Source organism: Panicum virgatum, chromosome 9K (assembly GCF_016808335.1).
Source record: "Panicum virgatum strain AP13 chromosome 9K, P.virgatum_v5, whole genome shotgun sequence".
Lineage (NCBI taxonomy): Eukaryota > Viridiplantae > Streptophyta > Magnoliopsida > Poales > Poaceae > Panicum > Panicum virgatum.
The window spans coordinates 30,859,442-30,865,546 of NC_053144.1; positions in this window are offsets into that span (position 1 = coordinate 30,859,442).

Genomic DNA, 6,105 nt, shown 5'->3' on the forward strand with positions numbered 1-6,105 from the left:
AGAGACAAGAAACAATCTACTAGAATAGAGATTCCTTTGTGTTGAGATGGTGAAAAACGAATCTAATCTATTAAAATCGACAAACACCGAAGGTAGCAAGATAAAGTTAGAGATAACCAATCTAGATCACCTAGATCATGCATATGTTGTAGTTCCAGCTAGATGTAGTGAAGTAAGATAGATGTGAATCTCAATGAAAAGCATCTTTAAACTCAAAATCTCCAATCCGATCCCTCGATACCCCACCTACTTAGTGGCAACGGCCTGTCACGACGCCACCCCTTTCAACAAAAGTACCCTGAAGCAAGTCGAACCCCCTTTGGTAGTTCTGCCATGAACCTCTAGCCACCATGACTACAAGATCATGCTAAGCGATCTATCTCGATAATAGATCTATGATGAAGCAAACCCAAAGAAAAGAACGAAATCGAAAGAGAGAACATGGTCGCTAAACATTCGAAATCACAAATAACTTCACCATGAATGATTGTACATCACAAGATCACAACCGGGGTCCTACCTTGATCTTGATGATCCTAGCTCCAGAACTCCGACGTGGTCTTCCTTGCAAGGTTCCCACATCGGCTAGGGCAAACCTAGACAACTAGCACGACCCTCGGCTCTCCGAGAGGTGTCCCTCTATCTTCTCTGCTCCTTGGCGTCGTTTCCCGAATTGATCTCTACGTGAACCTCGGGGAGGGGTCTTTAAATAGCCTCAGGAAACCCTATGTCAAAGGGGAGGTCGAATCGACCTAAAAAAGGGCTGGGCCGGCCGGCCCAATGGCCCTAGGCCGGCCGGCCTAGCTCGTTCCTTCTTCGTCTCGTGTTCTTCTTTCTCCCCAAGTCTCCTGGAATCTTCTAGAGTTTATGTCTTTCACGATTGCACCCCATTAGACGTCGTTATCTTCGAGATTTCTTCGAGGAAAAGGATAGGATGGAAAATCCTTCCTTAAATATCTCTTTACTTTGCTTAGCCCCGAAGTATCTTGATCTTATCTTGTGGGCTTCGTCCTTTGGGCTTCATTGGAGGGTGGATGTGCATGAACGGGCCTCTAATCATCTTAGCCTTCGATCCTTTGTTCGGGCTTTGGCCTTTGTCTTTCTTCGTGTCATCGCGTGATCGTGGGCCTCGCCATTCATGCTCCAAAATTGGTCAAAAACCTGCAAAAACAAAGTACCTCCAATATATGTGCAAACGCGAAAACGACCAATAATTGGGCCGAGGTTAGGATGACTAGTGATTCTGATATTAAATTCATGCCATTATCAAAGTTAAACAGGGGATAAAATGGATACTTAAGGAGCGCCAACATCTACCGATCTAGGTACCCCTCCCTCCATTATATACTCCAGGTGAGATAATAGCCGGTTCCAAGGTAGGAGTCCTAGTAGGACTATATGGTAGAGTCCTAGTAGAATTACAGAGGAATCCTAACTGGAGTCCGACTACTTCCTTTCTTGCAGGTAGCGTCCTTGTGTGTATTCGGAGGTATATCTCGGACAAGGGCGCGACGAACCACGTGAACAGACGGAGGAGAGGGCTCACCGGCCTCAAGGACGGACGATGAGTTGGCATCTTTTTTATTTTATATTATGCGTATGTAAGGGCGGCGCTTGAGATCACGAGGAGAGGTGCTGTGCATGAGGGGTAGGTGAGCAGTAAAAGGACCTCGGATGTCTCCTAGAGAGGGGGGTTGAATATGTGTTACAGAAAATTCTGGAAATTACAACACTTGAAATAATTTGTCAGCACACCGACTGGTCAGACCGGTCAGGAAGACCGGTCCAACACTTAGAACACTGAACAAAATCTTCAACCGGTCAGACTGGTTGGGATAACCGGTCAGACCGGTAACACGCAGATGCTGCACAAATATCATAGTACTCCTCTCCTCAAGCTCTAACACAAATACTGATTGGTGTAAAGCTTCTGCAGGTGATATCAAGTATGTTTCAAGTTCCTGCACACATAGAAATAACACACCAAAGTAGATCGATGCATTATTACAAATAAAATGCCAGGGCACAAGTTGTGAGGCAAACCACAAAGGAGACACGAGGATTTGTTTCTTGAAGTTTTGATTCACCTCTGTGAATCCTACGTCTCCATTGAGTATAGAATAATCTTCAAAGTACCTGGAGTTTAATGAAGCAAACGGGACCGAGGAGCTTTTCATCATCATTCATTTTTTCTTTTCTCTCTTCCTCTTTTTTTTCTTTCTTTCTTTTTGCTCCTCAGAACCATTGGCAACACAATGCACTTACTCCACCTCCCCCCATGCTTGAACGTTTGCTTGTCCTCAAGCAATGAAGTGATGATAACTTGATGGAGTGAGTGCACAAAACCTTTATCAATTCTCTGGACTCAACTTTGGAATTCAATGGAGCATCTCCTCGTGAAAGATTGAAGCCAACAGAGGAGGAAAAGGGGCAGGCCGGCTGGCCTAGGTGTGTTGGGCCGGCCGGCCTACTGCCTGTAGGCCTCCACTTCTTCGGATTTTTCTTCTGCGAACTCTTTGATGCTTCCCAAGCTTATGTTTTACTGAATTTTGCTTTTGATTCCACTGTTTTACCGTCGAAATAAATATATACTCAATATATAGGTTGTGGTCAAGGAGGTGTTTCACAAAAAAATGTTTTTGGTTAAGGGTGGATATCCAGCGAGGTTTGCGATGTTCCCGGTATAGAAACTCACAATGCATGGATAGAATGGCTAGAAAAAGAGAGGTACGCAAAAATACGGAATTGTCAGCTTCTTAGTCTCGTACCAAAGAAGATAAATCCTGAATTAATTCACCTGAAAATAATTCCTACTCTATGGTTTGTTATGATATATCATTTAGGTTTGTGGAAGGGTAGAGCAATTGCAAAATGTATCATTGACAAGGTTAGCTCAAAATTAAATCCAAATTAAATTTTCCTTGACAAGCTTAAGTAGAGAGCAAGAATAAAAGATATGGGTCTTAATTTATCATAACCTCCACAATTGAATTAGCCGGCATTTAATTAATTTTCAGATCTTGTTAGAGAGAGCATTAGTTTAATCATGCATAAACCAAGCACAAGAAAGTAGACAAAGCGGCAACGATCATCATATTTTAACATGGCACACACTTTCTATCATCATCGCTAACCATAGCTTTAAAGCGTGGGTGATGCATTTATTTATCATGGTGATGAAAGCAAAAGAAAACAATTTGCACACATGCTGAAAAATAAAAACAGAAAATTGCTACGCACACACAAGCTTGCACATATGCTGAAAATAAATGAAAAGAAATAGAAAAATCCAAACCACACGTGCGAGCATTTTATTCATGGTCTTGCCGTCGATCACTCTCCTTGATTGGCTCTTGCGTTGTATCCTTGGTCATAATACTGCTGAAATGCTCCTCCATTAAATTGTTCCGGTGGCGCCAGGCCTAGAAGTCCCATTTGATATGCAATTCCCGTGGTTCCATCTTCTAGTTGGGTTGTGTGCCTCCGGATGACGTCTATATCTTCCATGTTTCTTCTTGCATAGCCACCCATGATTCTCATTCCTTGTCCTGGTTGAGGGAGGTCAAAATATTGTGCTCCAAATGACGGGTCGGGCATCTCTCCTTGGTATGACGAGGGTGGGTAGCCATAGTTGCTAAATGGTGGGGGTGCCGCCGCAGCATGCCCCCATGCTTGATCTTGGTTTTCTTCCCATTGACTCGTCAATCCTTGCGGGTATCCTTGTCCACTTGATGCACCTTGAAATTCATTCCTCCAATAAGCGGAACTTGGCAGTGGAAGGTTTACTTCCAAGTCTTCTTGTTGTGCCGATGCCGATGTTCCTTCAATTAATCTTCCTCTTTTTGATTTCTTCACCTTTTTTCCAATATTTTCAACTCGCCAATCAGTCCTCCCTCTTGCAAATAATTTCAGCCTTTGATCGGGGAGGGAAATATCCATCTCAGAAATAGTGAATCACTTCTTTTCATCTCCTCCGATATAATGGCCTTGCCTCAAATGTTCAATCCCAATATCTCTTCCCGGGACATAATATTTTTGGATCACTCGTAACCTCGGATTCATGGCTCGGGCTATCATTGTGAGATAACACCCCGAACCAACTTCTCCCGTACCAGATGATGCTTCACAAATCCACCTTTCAACCATGATGTAGGTGGGATCAATCACTTGCTTCATCACCAATGCAGCATACATCCAATTTAATTCTTGGTCGGTGACCTTCGATTCTCTCATCCTCCCGAGAATTCTTTTGCTCAACCAAGAGTGGAATATTTGGAGGGTCACATTACTTATATTCTTCCTTTGGCGGTTGACATCTTTTGCTATCCTTGTCCAAAATTCATCAAGCTCTCCATCTTCAATTTGCACCATTTCATATGCATTACTTTTGAATCCGAGCAAACTCCCTATTTCTCCATATGTGATGACTTTCTCTTCATTCTTGAGCCAAAATTTCAGACATGGCATTTCTTCATCATCCACCACTTCCGTTGTTTTCTCCAGTGTCATGAACATCTCCAGAGCCACTTCTTCTTGCATGTCTACCGTGACACCGTCGGAAAAATAACTTCCAACCGATGTTCTCCAAGAGCTCACAGATGTCATGATGGAATCCCAACTTCTCCGATGCTTCATCATCAAAATCATAATTTGCTCGTAGCCTTCCCTTCATGAACTTGAGCCTTTCTTCTTCTTCCTTCGACAAGATAATAAACCCATATTCTGAATTCTTGGGCTTGTATGGCGGTGGTGCGGATGACCTTGTCGAACACCGTGGAGGAGGTGGCATCCCTTCGGTGAATCTCATGGAGGAGCTTCTCGGGTCTCTCATCCCACCAAGGAGCAACATATCGCTCCTCAGTGCGGGGTTGTCTTCCTCCATGCTCCGCGGAGACTCGGAGACCGAGTGCCTCCGCGAAGAACTTGGCGATGCGTCGGATGTTGATGAACGCGTCCTTCTCCTCCCGGCGATGAACTTCATGAGGCCACTCATGGTGACTCCTTGCTGCACACACTCAAAAACAAACACACCGGGGGTTTCTTGCCGGCGGGAGAACAATATATCGAAGAGTGGAGCAAACTAAGATTTGTGGCGAATTTTCGGAGATTTTTGGAGTAGATTTTGGTGGACGAATTTTTCAGGGCTCTAACTGATGTTTCTGGGTGAAGAACTTGAAGAACGTAAGCAATGAATTGAGTGAGGAGCGTACCTGTGAAAGGGGAGCACCAGAACTCTTAAAAAGGGGCCAGGCCGGCCGGCCTAGGGCCTTGGGGCTGGCCGGCCTAGGGGTTTCCTGGCTCTCCTCCACTTCAATTTTCTCTAGTGGCTTCCTAGTGCAATTATTTGCTTCTGTCCAGTACATCTTAGCCTCAGTAAACCCTAGGTCAAAGGGGAGGTCGAACCGACCTAAAAAAGGGCTGGGCCGGCCGGCCCAATGAGCCTAGGCCGGCCGGCCTAGCTCATTCCTTCGCCGTCTCGTGTTCTTCTTTCTCCCCAAGTCTCCTGGAATCTTCTAGAGTTTATGTCTTTCATGATTGCACCCCATTAGACGTCGTTATCTTCGAGATTTCTTTGAGGAAAAGGATAGGATGGAAAATCCTTCCTTAAATATCTCTTTACTTTGCTTAGCCCCGAAGTATCTTGATCTTATCTTGTGGGTTTCGTCCTTTGGGCTTCATTGGAGGGTGGATGTGCATGAACTGGCCTCTAATCATCTTAGCCTTCGATCCTTTGTTCGGGCTTTGGCCTTTGTCTTTCTTCGTGTCATCGCGTGATCGTGGGCCTCGCCATTTCCTACTCCAAAATTGGTCAAAAACCTACAAAAACGAAGTACCTCCAAAATATATGTGCAAACGCAAAAACGACCAATAATTGGGCCGAGGTTAGGATGGTTAGTGATTCTGATATTAAATTCATGCCATTATCAAAGTTAAACAGGGGATAAAATGGATACTTAAGGAGCGCCAACATCTACCGATCTAGGTACCCCTCCCTCCATTATATACTCCAGGTGAGATAATAGCCGGTTCCAAGGTAGGAGTTCTAGTAGGACTATATGGTAGAGTCCTAGTAGAATTACAGAGGAATCCTAACTGGAGTCCGAC